The following is an 18,521-nucleotide window of genomic DNA, read 5'->3' as shown; positions in this document are numbered from 1 at the left end:
AAATGACAATATTTAATTCTACCATGGCAAAAAGAAACCAAGAGACAGCGAGAGGAGAATGGGCAAGTAGTTGCTGCACTGTTAGAGAAACATATACACTGGACTTACTTTGAATTTGGACAAATAATCCCTACGTCCTCAGCAGGAATGTTGTTTGCATTTCTGTTTACATGCCTGCTCTGGTTCTCACAGTGTGGGAGCAGACAAATGGTTAGTGCCTGGTTTAGAGTTTACAGTGGACAGCACTTCATCAACAAAGTGTATACATTCAGCCACCCAAAAATGCGACATATATGTTTCTTTAGACTTTCAATGATCAGTATCTATCAGACAAATACATATGTGTTATATATGTAATATATAAAGATAATATATTTTTTCTTTCTTTATATAAACGTATTTTTATATAACATATTTTTCATTAACTTAGTGGCTTACTCACATGATACTGGACATAATTCACATTCCACTACATATTACCCTGCATGCAATTGATATAGAGAAATGTCTTTACTGTCTGAACCTGAAACCACAGTGGAAAAAGATGGTAAAAATAATTTTCACATAAGAGAGGTAATTTTATTAACGACCACAAATTAATATATATTTTCCTGCTATAAAATTTTTGGAAGTATAGTAGCTCAATTGGAAGAACAAACTTTTCACAATGTATGTGTACCTTCAGATTTAGAGAACATTTAATTAGATCAGAGATTTTTTTCTTTATCTAAACATCTTTATTGCCTTCATTTTTATTAGTTTGAAAAAAAGAAATAGAAAAATCCAACCTCTTCTTATTTGCAATCCAAGCTGCATTTTGTTGGGCTATTATAAAGAGCCTGTCATTGTGAAATCCAGTCTCCATCATCTGCAAGACTTGCCTTTTGCTGGAAGAAGAGTGGCTGTAGTAACTGAGCGAGGGCGTGAGACATGTCCCTGCATTCAGCACCTTTTTATTAATCACCAAGTAGTAAGTGGCGAGCCTCTGCGCTGTGTTTATAGCATAACTGAATGTATTTCACTACACTGGCTATACATGTGCAGTCACCTTCTCTTTTTGGACTTTTTTTTTTTTAGATATTTGAAATACAACTTTATTCTGATTCTAAACGAAAAGGAATGGGAAGGACAGTTAACAAACAGGATTTCACCACTAAACATTGTGACGTGACTGTAGCAGTCTTATATTTGAAACTCAAGGAGGAATCAACTGCGTTCCAGAACAGCTAAATACGCAGGTCCAAACAATGACGGTATTTTTTTAACTGCCATTCACTCCGAAGCCCATTCATCTCCTTCAGCATCGCACAGATGAAGCACATGTTCCATTTAGCTAGATAATAAAGTGGCCACACGCTGCACCGCTGACATCACAGGACAGCCTGTAAAGCCAGACTTCTGACGCCGGCTCCAGCTTCATCTCACAGGTCATCCCCTCATCCGCGAGAGCGGTGGTCTGGGCCACCTCTACGTCGTGCTCACACTGCGCTGCCAAGGCCGGGCCATGACAACCTCTGGTGGGGCAAGAGCCGCATGGCAACGAACTCCAAGTTAGGGTCTCAATGAGCTTTCCAGCAAGCCAGAGGAAGGGCTTTTCAAAGTTGTAATTACTTTTGGCAGAAATGTCGTAGTACCAAAGATTCTTCTTTCGGTGGAAGACAATCGATTTTGCCTTCACTTTCCTGTCCTTCATATCCACTTTGTTGCCACACAACACAATGGGGATGTTTTCACATACTCGTACCAGATCTCGATGCCAGTTAGGCACATTCTTGTAAGTAACTCTTGATGTTACATCAAACATTATGATGGCACACTGGGCTTGGACGTAGTAGCCGTCCCTCAGCCCCCGAACTTCTCCTGGCCAGCGGTATCCCACACGTTGAACTTGATGGGTCCTCTGTTGGTGTGGAACACGAGGGGGTGGACCTCGACTCCTAGGGTGGCTACATACTTCTCGAATTCACCGGTCAAGTGACGTTTCACGAATGTAGTTTTCCCGGTACCACCGTCACCAACCAACACAAGCTTGAACTGGACCTGCGGCTCTCCCTGGGCGGCCATCGCGGCGTTCCTTCCAGAAGCGTCTCCGCGCCCGTCCGACTGAGCTCTTTTTGGACTCTTAATGTGTCACAGTCTGCAGAAAGATGTCTGCAGATAAAACAGGAACACATGATAGTGAAAAACTTCATGGATTTCCCAAACAAGTATCAATCCATGAGAAATTTTGATGGATGCAGAGACCTTCCTGAATTAGATAATACAATATTTACATTGCCACTTACATTGCCATTACTTTAATGGTAATGTAAATAAAAAATACAATGTTAAAGCCTTAGGGATCTTGGTCACCAGAAGCAAACAAATGGTGTTTGCAATGAATTCTAATTCTTTGCACAATCACACATTCACATCCATCTGTATGTAAACTCCTGCATCGCCACATGTGGATTCATGATTTGTAGAATCATTAGTCTGGGAAGAAGTTTGTTCCATGGTTTTTTTTTTTTTTTTTTCTGTTTTAGAATTTAAATTCTTTATCGGGAGAAGGTGGAAAAGGAATCTATTTGAATATTAGAATTCAAATACTTGAGAACAAAATAAAGAGCTTTGCACTTCAGAGAAGTAACTAATCCCAAACTACATTGCCCGGTGATTTGAAGAATTGAGTTACAGTGTAAGAATGTCCACTTTCCCCAGGATAGGAGTTTTCTGGACAGCATTTACCAAATGGGACTGGGAGAGGGGTGACAATACCAATGGAAATAGTAAAATTCTTACCTTGCTTTCAGATACTGGCAACCTCATGGTGCTGCGTTTGCTAGTCAGTGCTAGTGGTTCCCAGGAAGCATTTCTCAGGATTAACGAGTAAGTCTATAGGCTTGGTAAATACAGGCTTAGTAAACCTCATGTCCCCACATTTTGCCTGGTTCCCCCAACTTCATGACTTTCTAGGCCAGGAATTCTCATACAATAATGCACCGAAGAGTCTCCTGAGTAGCTTATTAAGTGCACAGATCCAAGCCATGCCTGAAGTTTGCATCTAGATTGAAGTACTGGATTCTGCATGTTTAACAAACTACAAATAATTCTGATGCAAATGAGCTATAGAGCTTACTTTTTACAGATGCTATTCTAGGAATATTTCCCTATTTCATCTTCTCTCTTCTTTCAAATCATAAAGATATTTGAGGGAGGAAGGCTTTAGTAATTATGCTTATTTTTAATTACTAGACAGTAAGTCATCTCTATAGAATGTTCTATGGTACTCTCATATTTAGGGGCCTTAAAGAATGAGTTATCCTCCAATAAAAACCAACACCTAATCAATTAGTCTATCCCAAGGATTACTTGATTAGTATTCATTTTATATTAAGATGTAAATCAGATGGGAGAGGACAGCCATGAGTGAAGCAGATGCCCTACGACTGTAAGGTATTGGGCACTGTGTACGTACATGAAAGTATTGTAATAAAAACAATAATATATTTATATTATATTACTATAATGTCATATTAATATTAATATATCAAATAATGCTATATTCTTATATGATATTCCTGCATTGTTCCACTAAATAACTACCAAATGAAAATTATGAGATATTTATCTTCTATCACTAATCAATAATTTCACTATCAATGATCTGTGGTACTGGGAGACTTTATTGGAATCTGTAGCAAAAAACATTGGGTGGTGCCACCCTGTTAAAAACTGATTTGATTTCATTATGTCTCTTTAGCTCTGATTACCTGAAAATTTTAAGTAAATTTACTTTTTGTACTAATTATCCAATAATCATCTTATTTCTATATTTCATTCTATAATTTAATATTCTATTTCATCTGTGGTCATAAATGTCTGTCACTCTCCTGTGCCCACTTTTTCTTCAATGAATAAAATTACCAACAGAGGAGGGGGGCTTAATTTAGCAGGAAAAAAAAAGATGCAAGAAAGGATTTATGGTCCTGCAGATGTTTCCAGCTGAAACACCAGCTGGCATTGTAGTTGTTTGTGTGGAGTGGAATCCCATAAGCCAATGAAAGGAGACAATCAGTTTTAGCTGACTCAAATTTTTTTATTTCCATTTTTCTAACACAGATGAATATGATGCAAATTGTTTGAAAATAAGAGCCACACGGCTAAGTGCATTACCATACTCTGCTCAAAAAAAAAATCTAAATTTCCTGGTGACGTGACAAGTGTCTAGAAATACTGCCTTCTAAAGGTTGTTAAAATGTAGTGGGATCCCTGTTAGGTATTTTGACTGTCGTGCTATTGTTGGTGCCACAAATAATTAGAATACCTCCGTTTCATAATGTGCCTTCTCAAAAGACTTCAAAGGTTTTCACTAATGAAAGAGCCATTGGAGAAAGAGCGTGTCTTTCCTCAGGTCCAGCGATGGCTGCGGGGTGGGGGGAACATGACATGGTGCCTCCACCATCAGCCTGAGCGTGGCAGGAACGCGGTGCCCAACCTTTGATGAGTAATGGGATGGCAATAACAATAACAGCTAATATTTACTCAGTGTTTGCTATGTAGCAGGCATGTACGTATGTTATCTAATTTTCACAAAGCTCTATGCTTTACATGTTGTCTTAAACTCATTTTACAAATGGGGACACAGTAATTTTAAATAACCTGCCTAAAGTTGCACAGTCAATACTGTACCTAGGATTCACATTCAAGTCTGATCCCAGAACCTCTGTGCTCTGAACTCTTTGCAATAGTAAGTCATTTGGTCCTAACATTTTATTAGAATATGTTTAGGAGATGTTGGAGACAATGAGAAAGTTGGCATACAGAATGCAGATCCTTTTATTGCCCAGTGTCAATATCAACATTCAATAGGCCAATAAACCCTGCTAAGTATTTACGAAGTGCCAACCATTCCTTTAGGAGCGAAGGATATCGACATGAGTAAGTAAAATTTCCAGGAAAAAACACAAGAGACTAAGCAAAGTTTAAACAAGCGACGCCCTATCATGTAGTAACTGCTACAACAGAAGTAGACAGACAGGCAGGCTGCCAAGGAAGCTCAGATAAACGGTGCTAATTCCACTGGAGACTGGAAGACACAGTAGGTCAAGAATTGGTCTCTGTGTACACACTAATCTGTGCAGAGAAACTTATCTCTATCAGGTAGTTTCACACGACTCCGCTGAAGAGAAACCTGTGATGGGCATTCGGCATGTTTCTCAGTGAGGACTTGTAAACTCTCTACCTCTTAAAAGTGAGTTGGAGGGAGCGGGGATAGAGGCATTTTGCAGGGTGATTTTTCTGCCCTGTCACATTGTGAATACCCATTCCCATATCACTCTCTTAAATTTAGTAGCTGAAATTTAAGCCATTTTGCTGCATCCTTGAAGGCACAAAGACAGCAACAGCCTTTCATTAGGAATCAAAGGTTGGGGCGTGGTTCAACACACTTAGGAAACCCTGTGAGCCCAGCCTGAGCCACTCTGGATGCTGCAACACCTCCTTAACTGGGCAGAGCATGTGGACCTGGGAGACCCAGTGGAAAGAAAACTTGCTTCTTAGCCTTTGGGCAATGCTGTGCTCTTCGCCTCAGAAAGTCTCCAGAGATCTTCGCCTCAGAAAGTCTCCAGAGATCTTCGCCTCAGAAAGTCTCCAGAGATCTTCGCCTCAGAAAGTCTCCAGAGATCTTCGCCTCAGAAAGTCTCCAGAGATCTCCCTGCCAACAGCTGACAAGGGCCTCTGCCTTCCCCACAGATGCCCATGCTCTTTTGCACAGGTCATGACAATGTCTATGGACAAGGTGGGCTTTTCCAGCACTTCTCCCACTGGCGGATCTGCTCCCGGAAGCCAGCACATGAAGAGCTGGAACTAATCTCACCACGCTGTCTACTCACGAAATTATTAATGGCAACCTTCTGTGGTTGGTGTTTGGCAGGCAGATCCTGTTTCACATGTGGCTGGCATATATTTGGCCAGCTCCCCCAGCAGATAGACAAGTGATCTCAATCATCCACTGGCTGAGAATATAATACATCTCAGAGCCTCTGCCTGAGCCCGGGATTGGTTGATCAGTGGACAGGGTTTTGTTAAAGAAAAAACAATGTGTCAAGTCTGAGCAAGATTCCAAACCAAGGTCATAAATGGCAGTTTTCTGTGAGAGTACGGCTTCAGCCCGGGCAGGGTGATTGAGTGAGGTTGTGAAGAGGTGTGTGGGGTTTGGAAGACTTGTGGACGGAGTGCCCAGGCTTCAGTGTGGCATTTGGTCTCAATCTCTCCCAGTATTTCTTTCTCAACGTCTTGTTAAACTCTCTATTCAGGGCCCACTTTGAAAATCTATTAAAGAAACAAACAAAATGCAATTGGTATTTCCTCCCGATATGTTAGAAGCCATGGGCCAGCATGTGAAGGGCTTGTTTCACCGCGGCGAGATGCTCCTGCTGTGCCGCCCCAGGCCGGCGTTTTGCCCTGCAAGATGCGTCAACCTGGACATCTCCGGAGCCCATCACCTCACTATTGCAAGCTTTCCAAAAAGGACACCCTGCTTTCCTGAATTCAATTCATGTGACAAGTTGCAGAGATAGTTTACTTAATATTTTATTAAATAAAACTTAACATTTATTTAATATTTATAATAAATAGATTGAGGGGAGACGGTCCCCTGTACAAAATAGCACGCTGCCGCTGGTAAGGGTCGCCTGCGAGTCCCGACTCTGCCTCCCCACGCACCCATCCCCAAGCTGCTACTGAATGCGTATTGCCAAATCTCAACAATGTGATGTCATTAAATTCGCTATAACATAATAATGCAAATTCCCTATAATGTAACACGATTTTTTTCTTGCTTCCTTAGTGCAAATAGTAGCCACCATTCTTTGTATAACATAGGACAACCTGGAATAAAGCTTGAGGGTCCCACTGAATTAAGCAAATGCAAAGCAAATTGTCGAATGTCCTGAAAGAACGATGTGGATAGGCCTTTCATTTAGTTAGTTCATACATCAGCTTGGACGCAGTCAGAAGACGGAAATCACACAGTAATTTGAAAAGTGAATTTTGAGAAAATTATTATTAATAGGAGTTTAGCGCCTAAGAAGGGAAGACGAATTCTAAGGAATGCCGGAGGGCTGGCATGGGGCACCCCAGGAGGGCGCGGCTGGGAAGGAGGGTGGCCTCTGCGAGGCGGGGTTTCAGAGCCCGCTGTGGGGTGTGGCTGGAGCCCACCAGCTGGTGGGAAGCGTTGCAGGGTTGTCCCAGCCCAGAGCTGATCCTCAGCCGCCCGGCCAAGGATGGTGGGCAGAGAGCAAGCAGGCGACCGTTGTCTGGGCTGGCAGCGGGCTGACTGGGGGCCGGGAACCAGGGCCAGGTCTGGCAAGTGGAACGCGCCCCAGAGGACGGCACGGGCCGGGCGAGGGCAGGCTCCCCGCAGCTCTCCATTGAAAAGCTGTTGCAGAACCTCGCACGATCCGGCTCTGGCATTAAAAACTAGCAATGAAGGTGGATTTGACAATAATCCGACGGCAGCACTGTCGGAGTCTCTGGTTTGTTTGCTCGCCTGCTTGTTTGCTTGTTTGGGTGTGTTAGGAAGTGCTACCCGGCCCTTCACACTTCTCTCTTGGGCCTGGGATATGAGACGAACCATTAATAGTGCAAAGAGGCTAGGGTTTTCTGGACAGAAAAGGATAGTGTCCCCAACATCATTTCTCACAATTAGAGTGTAGGCAGAGCTGTCGCCATGGACCTGAGGGGCTCTGACCAAAGCCCAGGGCAGGGCAGGACATTGAAATTTCAGGGTTAAATTTACACTGGTAAAGGCGGAAGTTCAGGCTTGGTACCAGGGCTCAGTGGAAGCACCTATGCATTTGAGGGGGGTGGCAAGTGCACCTCTAGTCCCTGCCACCCGCCACTGAATTCACGAGGAATAAGCTTGAGCGCGGCTGAGTGCGGGCTGCAGAGAGCTGTAACCCGACGCAAGGCTGCCCCTGCGGACGCTGCCCCACGCGTGGGTGGGTAGGCACACCCTGCCAAGGCCGCCGTGCCTTCGTTGCATGAGCCACGCCGCAGTAGGGGCTGTGGCAGTAGTGGACTGAGCCGACTTGGCCATTCCATCCACACCTGCCACTGGAAGCAGGAACTGTCCCCTCCCAACAGGCAGGCGGCCGCACTCACGTGCACACACCAGCCTTAGCAAGAACAAGCCTCTAGAGTTCTTGGAATGGGGAAGGCTCAAGCAGAGGTAGTGGGATTTCAATCCAATGAATTTTTGATATTAATATTATTGTTAATAAGAAATACATTTACAGGGAGAAATGTAAGCATTTCAAAAGGACATACTATAACAGGTCTTACTTCCACCCTTTCTCCAAAACACCCAGCTTTCCTCCCAAGAAACAACCAGGTTATCAGAGTCTTGGTTGGGCTTCCAGGGATAGCTATGAATACAACTAATTACACACATATTATCTTACCCTGTTTTTACACAAACAGTAACCTATTCTACTCACCGTTCTATGCTTTGATTTTTAAAACTTATTTATTTATTTATTTTACTTTTCAGTTTATACTTTTACCATCATTGCCACATGGGCTTATCTCCCCACACCTTATCAAATGTTTGCCACTCTAATAGGTGAAAAACGAGCTCCCTTAGTTTGAATTTTCATTTATTTTCTTCAAATTAACACTTACCATCATTTCTTAGGTTGAAAATCCATTTGTACTTGTCTATTTAAATTACTCTGCTCTTTCCTATTGTGTTGCTCATTGATTGGCAGAAGTTATTTTTATCTGTGTTAGGAGATCTAAATATATTTTCTATTGTTTTCTCTTGAGTGGTAACTTCATTATTTTTGGTGATTTTTGTCATGCAGTGATTTTTAGATTTTTTATGCATTTAAATGTATTACTCCTTTAGCTTTCATCTCTAGAAAGGCCTTTGTAATTGTAAGATTATATTTCCATGGTTCATCTAGGACTTTAAAGTTAGTGTTTTACTTTTAAATATGTAATCCAATCATATATTTGGAACTCACAGGTAGTGTTCTAACTTTTTTGTCCCATATGAACACACAAGTCTTTTTATCAGGTTGTGCAAAACATTTTTCTTCCAAGTCAAGTTCAATGATAAACATCACAATGTTGACCATTCTGGAGAAAAATGTGCTTATAAAGCTTCATCGATTTCTAAAAATATTCTATAATCCATTTAGATAGAACTGTTTAAACACTCATATATATAATCTCTTTTTCCTGCCTTCTATAAATGTCATTTCCTATCATTCATTTTAACATTTTTATTTCACTGCACTTGCATCTACTCTTCCTATGTTCTAGCCTATTAGAAATGCCTTTTCTTCCTTGTCCTGCTTCTTTTTTATCCCAATTTCTGTGATATTTTCATTTTTTAAATGTTTTTCTTACTTTTTAAAATTTTGAGACTGAGGTCTCACTTCCTTGTAATGTTTTTGTCATCTCTTCCCTCAGGTCTTGTATTATTATGTTGTATTCTTATTATGGATTTAATTGCTTCATTACAATATTTTTTAATTCACAGGAAATATTTGAAGATGATTTTCATCTCTCACCACACATATCTGTTGAACACTATAAATATACCAGTTTCTCCATATGTTCTTTATTTTACGATGGCATTTTATAGACATTTCTGGTTATGAATTACTCATCTCTGAATGAAATAAGTTTTGCAGAATCAGTTATTTTCAGAAGGGTTTTATAGGAGTGAGCCAGGACTGTTTCCAAACCAACAAGAATTGTTGTCATGACCGTGTTAGCATGTTTTTAAATCCTTACTTCCCTCCAGTTCGTAAAGGTGTCCAGGCAGAGAGCTGGTTACGGTGCGAAATTTCTGATTTTCCCTTGTCTCATAGATGACGTCAACCTCACCATTTCCAAATGTGAAATCCCTGGTGGGTTGTTGTTTTCTTTTGTTTTGTTTTGTTTTTGAGGAATTGATTGGAAATAAATAAAATAAATACAATTGTAGTATATCCTGAGTGAGTGTATAAATCATATCATAACTGATATATAGATTTTTGGAATAGACAATTTTATATCAAAAGTGGCAAAAATATTTGCTAGATAACCTCACAGTTGTGTTATCGCTGTAGACTATAAAATAAAGGCGTTACACTAGCCAGAAGTTCCCAAACTTTTTGGCACCAGGGACTGATTTCACGGAAGACAACTTTTCCACAGAGGGGTGGGGGTGAAAGTGGGGGTGGGGAGGCATAGCTCAGACAGCCATGCAAGCGAGGGGAGGGGAGAGGCCGCAAACACAGGCAAGTGCTTTCCCGGCTGCCCCTCGCCCCCGCTGCGCCGCTCTCTAGGCTGGGTTCAGCACAGCTCTGAGGCCCAGTCTCTAACAGGCGTGGACCTGTCCCAGGGTTGGGGATCGCTGTACTAGACCACTTAGGGCTCTCTTTTTTTCCTTACAGCATTCTAATTCATACAGCATTCAGATTCTATGTTATGATAGGAATAGCCAAGCTTCAATCATCCAAGGTACTCTTACTTTCAGGAAAAAAAAGTATCCTCTTTTTCTCCATTCTTAGGATATAGTCTTTCCTTAACAGTCAATAAATCCATAAATTAATGGACAGCCAAGAAGACATTGGCATAAATAACAAAATGTAAGCCCATTATATGGTTAATTCACAACCAAATATTTTCTATAATAGTCAAGGTCCATACCAAATAAATGTGAATATCTAGATTACTTTGTTTCTGGATGATAGCAAATTAGACTTTTGTCTATATTATCCTTAATCACTATCATCACTGTATCTACCATCCTTGGTGACTTTATTTCTATTAGTTTATAATTAAAAGAAGAGAATCTTCAAAACAGTGGTGATTCTTTTTGGTTTCACATACTACATATATACAATATGTATTATGGGGTTTTTGTAAGAAAGTGTTGACACGAAGTAATTCAAGTAATGACTTCTGCCAATCTGCCAATGAAGATACAGTAAATACATGGGATGGGCCTTTTGGGGGGGCTAGAGGAAGAGAGAAGGCAGGAAGGATCATAAGGGTAGCTCTCATAAAGCAAAAGAAAACCATGCAAGCAAAAGGAATCTTTAAGCTTAGAACCAACTTTAATTCTCAAATTCCTCACCCACACACATTAAGCTAGCTGATGTCAGGATTGACAGGCAAGAAAACTTTGTGTAACTTATGATATGTAATGTATGAGGCTCCCAGAAAATAGATCCTGTTATCTTAAGGCATACCTTCTTCAGTGTAGTTATTCCAGCACCACTACATTTGTGGAATAAAACCCAAAGGAAGAGGGGTGCAAGCATACGGGGGTGGCCTGAGGAAGTTCCCTGTAGTGATGGAAGAGTTCTGTATCTTGGCTGTGATAAGGATTACATGAATTTATCCATGGAATAACATTGCATAGCACTAGACACACACATGTACAAATACCTGTAAAAATGGTGAAAATTAAATAAAATCTGTAGTTTGGTTAACAGCAATGTACCAATGTAGATTTCTCATATTTTGATATTGTACTTCCATGATAATAAGATGTTACCGTTGGCAGAAGCTGGGTGAACAGTGCAAGGGTCCCTATGTATTATTTTGTGCTACATTCTCTTAGCCTATAATTATTATAAAATAAAAAGGTTTTTTAATTAAAGAAACTTCTTCTCTTATTAGATAATCAACCTCAACATTAACTCTCTACTGTTGACTTAGATGACCACAGGGAGCAGCTTGGGAGAAGAGGGCTCCTTAATGGTAGTGTCAAGGTGTTGTTTGGGGGTGTCTTGAGCACACCTCCAAACCCACTCCAAATAAGCATATCAGCTGAGTGAAACGAAGTATCTTTTCCAAAATCTTTTCCCAGCCATCACCCCATCATGGTTCGATGGCCACCCTAAACACTCTTGGAGCCACCATTATATTGAGGGTACTTGGAAGAAACGTCTAGTGGTAGTTCAGGGACTCAGAATGAACAAAACATATAGGCTAATCAGAGCTTTATAAGGTCTTCTTAATCTTGTCCCATTTTTATCAAGAATGAAAATTCTGGGTGTGTCAATAACCAGGTTTTATTTATTTTACAAATAGTTACTCAGCAACTTAAACAAATACTTTCAACCAGAAAGGTCTGAAATTGATGCAAAAGTTATTCCTGGTTGCTCAATGCCTAGAGGATCAATTGCAAGTCACTGAGCCTTTCACATAAGCCCCTTCATAATCTTTGCCCTTTCATACTCATTGCTTCATTCCTTTCTCTGTGATTCTCCTCTGCTCACCCTCTACCCCAGCAGCTGTGATGCATTCTGCATTCACCTACGTACACGTGCTTGCAGTTTCACAAACATTGCACCATTCTTTGTTCATGCCAATCACTAAGTGTGGAATGTTCCCTCTGCCCTTCCTGTAATATTCTTTGCACCACACACAAACACCCCCCCACACACACACATACTTACATTTAAGCATACAATACTCATACAAATCATTAAGACCCAGCTCAAAAGTGCTTCCTTTGATATGTTCCCTAACCAACTAGCCCCTGTGATTTCAAAATGGCCACAATTTCTTTTCAGCTTCTTGCATCAGGAAGTGGGGACTATTCCCCCATTCTTGATTATAGAATGGCCCAGTTAATTGTGTCCACCAATAGAATGCAGTAGAAGTGGCATTATCTGACTGCCCAGCCTCAAGCCTCACTCAAGGAGCCTTGTAGGTTTTATTCTCACTCTCTTGGAAAGCTACTGCCACCACATTAAAAATCTGTGTTAGTACGCTGGAAAAGCCACGGGGAGGAGAACTAAGATGCTCAGCTGAGAATCCCACCTAAGTGCCAGGTATGTGAACAAAGCTTTGTTGGACAGTCTGGCCATAGCCAAGCCAGCATGAGATAGCAATGGAACTGTGTGGCTGAGCCCAGACCACAGAGAAAAATCATGAGCAGGCCGGGCGCTGTGGCTCACGCCTGTAATCCTAGCTCTTGGGAGGCCGAGGCGGGCGGATTGCTCGAGGTCAGGAGTTCAAAACCAGCCTGAGCAAGAGCGAGACCCCGTCTCTACTATAAATAGAAAGAAATTAATTGGCCAACTGATATATATATAAAAAAAAAATTAGCCGGGCATGGTGGCGCATGCCTGTAGTCCCAGCTACTCGGGGGGCTGAGGCAGAAGGATCACTCAAGCCCAGGAGTTTGAGGTTGCTGTGAGCTAGGCTGACGCCACGGCACTCACTCTAGCCTGGACAACAAAGTGAGACTCTGTCTCAAAAAAAAAAAAAAAAAAATCATGAGCAAATAAATGCCTTTTGTTTAAAGCCACTTAGTTCTGGGATGGTTTGTTATGCAGAAGCAGGTAATTGCTACAACTTCACCCCAGCTCCAACCTCATAAAACTAGTCATTGCCAATACAGAAAGACCATATACTCTGTGACTACTTCTACTTCTGTTGTAAGATTCACATTTTGCCATGATTATTTGTTTATGCTTTTCTCTCCCCTACTAGACTCTGAGTTCCCTGAAAGCAGAACTATTGCCAGGACCTCACACGGAGCCAACATACATAGTAGACATTAAAGAAATAACTGTTAAAACAATAAAAAGCTAAAGGACTGGCCTTCATTAGACTGACCCCGTCTGAGTGTGTTCATCAGGCCATGAGCAGAGGGCACTTTCACTTCTCATGCTGAGAAGAATGGTGGCCCTCATGCCCTAGTGCTGTGGCTCACATGAGGTTAAATTTAGCAGCAGTAATAGATTGGACCCTTGCAGAGTAGTCAGATTAAATAGCCTCAGATGAGCAGTACTTCACTAGCTCTGCTAATCTAGCAGCCTAGGGAACTCTTTGCTTGCAAATAACAGAATGTAATTCCAAGCAAAATCCTGCACGACTTGGCTTTGAGCCAAAATGCATTATAAAAATAAAAATATTTGTTTTATACAATTCCTCTCTAGAGTTTTGTCCAGCATTAACCAGAACAAGCAAAATTATTCACTATAGCTTTAGTTACTTGCACATTACTGGTGACATTGCTGGGAAAGGACAGAATGATCTTATTAGTCACCTTCAGATCATCCTTTCTCCAGTTTAGAATCTTATTTTTGCATGCATTTTAGCTGGATGAGTCCAACTATTGAATCATTAAGTTATCTGTTTCTAAGCATGGATATTAAGTTACTTTTTATATTTAATTAAGGTTGCATTAAAACATTTTTAGTACTATTTTCAACATATGTGTTACAATTAATAGCACATGCCATCTTTAAAACTATTGTTAGTATGAAATTGTAAGACAAAAAAAGGAGGACTTTTAATTCTTGCTTTCTTTGTCAGTGATTAGCTCATTGTACCTTTGCATCTTAAATATCTGTCCCGAGTTTCTTCATTGGCAATGCCTTTCATTGAAAATTAATTTTTTTCTATCAAGCAGAATAATATTTGCTGATGTCAATTCAAAAAATTAAAGCATTTGCAAATTTTTAGCTATAACCAAAATCAATAGCTAGTTTGATTTAAAAAAGAAAACAATTTAAAAGGATTTCAGAATACCTTATTGAGATGTATTGTAACATTTTGTGTTTATGATCCATCTTACTATCTACTGTGGAACAGCTGATCCATCTGGTTCAGGAAAGGCTACAAATCCTTACTAAGTTGCTGTAGCTTTGGCAAAATAAAAACCAAACTCGTTATTAGTGAGCCTGTATTAATTTGCAAGGAAATTTAATTCATATGATTTTGATTTATTGTCATTTACAGTAATACAAGCAAATCATGTTTCATAAGTGCTACTTGATTTCCAGGAAAACTTCTGAGTCATCTTTTGAAGTATTCTTTTTTTCTTAGGACAAGAAGGTTTACCATTACTGGTTGGAAAAAGAAAAAAGACTCAAATTTGAGTAAAAATATAGACCTTCTTCATAATAGAGGATGAAAAATAGACTTCTTTGGGACCAGTAGCAGCTTAAGTATTGAAGGACATCCTAGACAGATGGACAAACTTTAGCTGTGAGATACATACTTTCTGCTAGTGTAAGCAAACGGTAATAAGCAAGCTGACTTCCTTTATTCACACTGTCCTAGGTAGATAATTGATGACTAAAGTAGAGATACAAATCAAATTATTGTAAAGTGAATGCTTATAACATTCACATAGGTGGGTGAGCTAGGGGCTGAATGAGTCTTGTGTTCTCCGGTGACCTGAGTACCCAGTGGATTCCACCTAAACTGGCTGGGCCCCAAGCTTCATACCAGAGTAATAACTCACCCTCGGGGCTAACTTAGGAAGCATTTTGGCTCTGAATCCCACCAACCCTGGGAACGCCCAGCTGAGAGGTAGGACTGAAGAGATTGAGGACTCCTGGCTTGGAGTTGTGAGTCATGGTTGAGTGCCAACAAACTGGCATAAACTATGTGAGCCCTTGAATTTCATCTTCATTGTTTACATACTGCAGTACTTGCCCAACATTTATGGCAGGCATTTATTCCACAGATACAAAATACTAAATCTTTGTTAGAAATATTGATATTAAATTAAGACATCGAGAATTAAAATGCAGGAGAGCTGATTTTTTTCAAACCATAAATAGGTAAGAGAAAGAGTGATTTCAACTGTTTAACCCAATTTTTTTTCTTATTTGTGTGGCCAAAAATCTGTAGTCGAGAGACATGAAATTTAGAATCAGAAAACCTAGATTTAAGACCTCATTCTTCAGCCTCTTAGTTACTTGATGTTGGGAAATGACAAAACTCTATACTTGAGATCAGTTTTCCCATGTGCTGCTCAACATGCTGCATAGGGTTGATATCAAGATCCAATGAGGTATTGTGTCTGGAAACCTAGAGTTACTCAGCACTATCCACTTACCCTTTGAATTGTGTGTGCAAAATTGAAAGAAAGACCTAAGCACAAAATTTTGTGTGATTAAAACTCAGGAATATCTGAATATTTTTATCTCTGTAGCAAAATCTTATAAAATCTGGAACACTGCATTTCAACCTGCTTATAGGCATTAAGAACAATTATTTATTTGCTTCATAACCCATATTCACTCCCGCTAATACAGAATGCCTTCTAACGTCAGGATATCCAATGCCAGCTGAAAGACTATGCACAACTATACACGATGAAGGGTCACACTTCCAAGAAAGCCAGTGTTTGGGTGGGGTTCAACATCAAATCTGAGACATTATGTTTAACTATCTCTGTGCAAGTCTCCATGATCTGTTACACTCTAGGCTTGATTTCGAAAACAAAAGTGCAAACATGCTGACCATTTATATCTGCTTGGGTTCCCTGGACTTTTTAAATTGTAGACTATCAATTTTTTTTCTTTGTCTCCTCGTTTGCTGAGTGGCATCAGGGTTATTATTCATCCTTCCCATAAAATTTGAAATATGTGATCTCCATTAAACTAAATGTGAAAAATGCCTATGAGATAGCCATGGCTTAATTTATAGCCTCTGTCTTAAAGGACAAATCTAATTCAATGTTTTCACTCTAACCTTTATAATTAAAGAAAGAAATTCTGTTAGACTTTAAGCTCCAAAAGGTCAGGGACAATATGTATTTTATTCACTACTACACAGGAATCACTTAGCAGAGTGTTGATAAAACAGTGGCTCAACATTTAGATTCTTGAATCAAGTTGTCTAGTCCAAATACCAAGTTTGCTACTATGATCCATGCAATCTTTGTACAAGGTAGGGAAGCTCTCTGGGCTGTTTCCTTATTAACAAAATGGGGATAATAATGATAATATCTGTCTCAAAAAACTGTTGGAAAGATAGAATAGCTAATTCATATGAAACATTTATCACAATGTCTATGATAAATATTAATATATAATAAATGTTCATTAAATATGATAAATACTCAATACATGTTAGCCATTGACTCAGTATTTTAAAAGGTTTGAATCAGGCTATTTTATCTTCTTTGTTGCAAATAAACTAGGTTAATATTGCAAAAAAAAACCCTGCATTTAGAAGGGAAACCAATTCTACCAGTCATTGGAAGTAAAAGATCTTTCTGGGTTTTTTTTTATGACAGAGAAAGTTGCATATTTGAACCCTACATGAATTCAGGTGGAATGTGTTAGTTTTGACTGTGCCAGAGTTCTTAGAGGGTTTCAGAAATCAAAGCATGTGGCTGGTCACCCTAATTTGGGGAGATTTAAATGCCTTTGCTTGTCGTAGGATTCCAGAACAGAATGTAGCAACTTCTTTTCTTCATGGTTTCTTCCACCCCATCCATAATGATCTGTCCTCATCCCAGGAGCTAGTCTGGTTCACTCTATGGCATTTCAGGGATGCAGGAAGGGAGGACACTCCTGCCTGAGGAAGAGGAAGGCAGCATAGTACAGTCTAGTTGTGTGTGTACAAGCATGACTGCTTAGCCTAGTTCTAACATTAGCAATAATTTTGCTATCTGCCTTTCTTGTTTGTTAAGTGGGAATCTGGCTTAGATGATTTCTAATATTTTTTTTCTATATCTGACATTCAATGACTCTATAAAATTCTTGAATTAGGCCACCATGAGTAACTACAATCATCTGGCCTCTAGAAAGACAGATGAATGCAAAATGCTTGGACATATTGATACAAATGCAGTGTGACTTTGATTGAGCTGGGCTCCGGACTCTACGATCAAATCAGCAACATGTCCCTGAGGCGGGGGTTTCAGTAGCAGGTGTAAGAGAACCAGTGTATCCGACAGGTGCTCCAGAGAAACAGGGCAAGAGGATATGTACACACACTTTTATTTGTTTGCTTATTTGTTTATGTGAATTGTTGGCTCATCCCACAATTGTGGGAGCTGACAAGTCTAAATTCCACAGGACAGGCTAGAAACCCAGGTAGAATTTGATGCTATGGTCTTGAGACAAAAATCTTTCCCTAGGAAACCTCAGTTTTTGCCTTTAAGGCTTTCAATTCACTGGATGACATCATCCACATTATCAAGGGTAATATATTATGCTTAAAGACAACTGATTGTAGATGTTAGCCACGTCTACAAAATACCTTTATAGCAAACCTAGATTAGCATTTGCTTAAATAACTAGTTTATTAGCCAAGTCAACACAGAAGACTAGCCATAATACTAGCATAGTGTTCAGTTAAAGAATATTCCCTTTTCAATAAAACATTAGGGATTCAACAAAATGGAGTTAAGGTCTAAAATTTGACAGAGTTAATAACAGATTTTACATTTCTCCCTGTCAGTGTAGCTGTTTCTTTCATGATTTTCATTTATTGTCCTTTCATTTGGTAAGAGAGGCCAAAATCACTTGGTGATTGAGCAAATAGATGACTTTGTTTCCCATATTATGCTTAGGAATACTTAAAGGGTAACTAGTTCATGACTAGTCTATATTTATGTTCCTTTTCAGTATAATAATTCATGGAATAAAGTTTTTTTCAATTATATGTGTATAAATACAAAGAATCTTAGAATTGCATGGGCCTTCAAGATTATGTTGTTCAACTTTTCTCTCAATGCCTCAATACCCTCTACCATAATCTTGAAATTTTTAATA

The 18,521-nt window shown here is 39.8% G+C and overlaps 1 pseudogene; it reads right to left on the bottom strand.

The window, feature by feature from the left end:
* Positions 1–1,333: 1,333 nt before the first annotated feature.
* On the bottom strand, positions 1,334–2,103 carry LOC105875346 (GTP-binding nuclear protein Ran-like; annotated as a pseudogene).
* Positions 2,104–18,521: the final 16,418 nt, after the last annotated feature.

This window comes from Microcebus murinus, chromosome 4, assembly GCF_040939455.1.
Source record: "Microcebus murinus isolate Inina chromosome 4, M.murinus_Inina_mat1.0, whole genome shotgun sequence".
Taxonomy (NCBI): domain Eukaryota; kingdom Metazoa; phylum Chordata; class Mammalia; order Primates; family Cheirogaleidae; genus Microcebus; species Microcebus murinus.
This window is presented reverse-complemented; position numbering and strand designations above follow the sequence as displayed.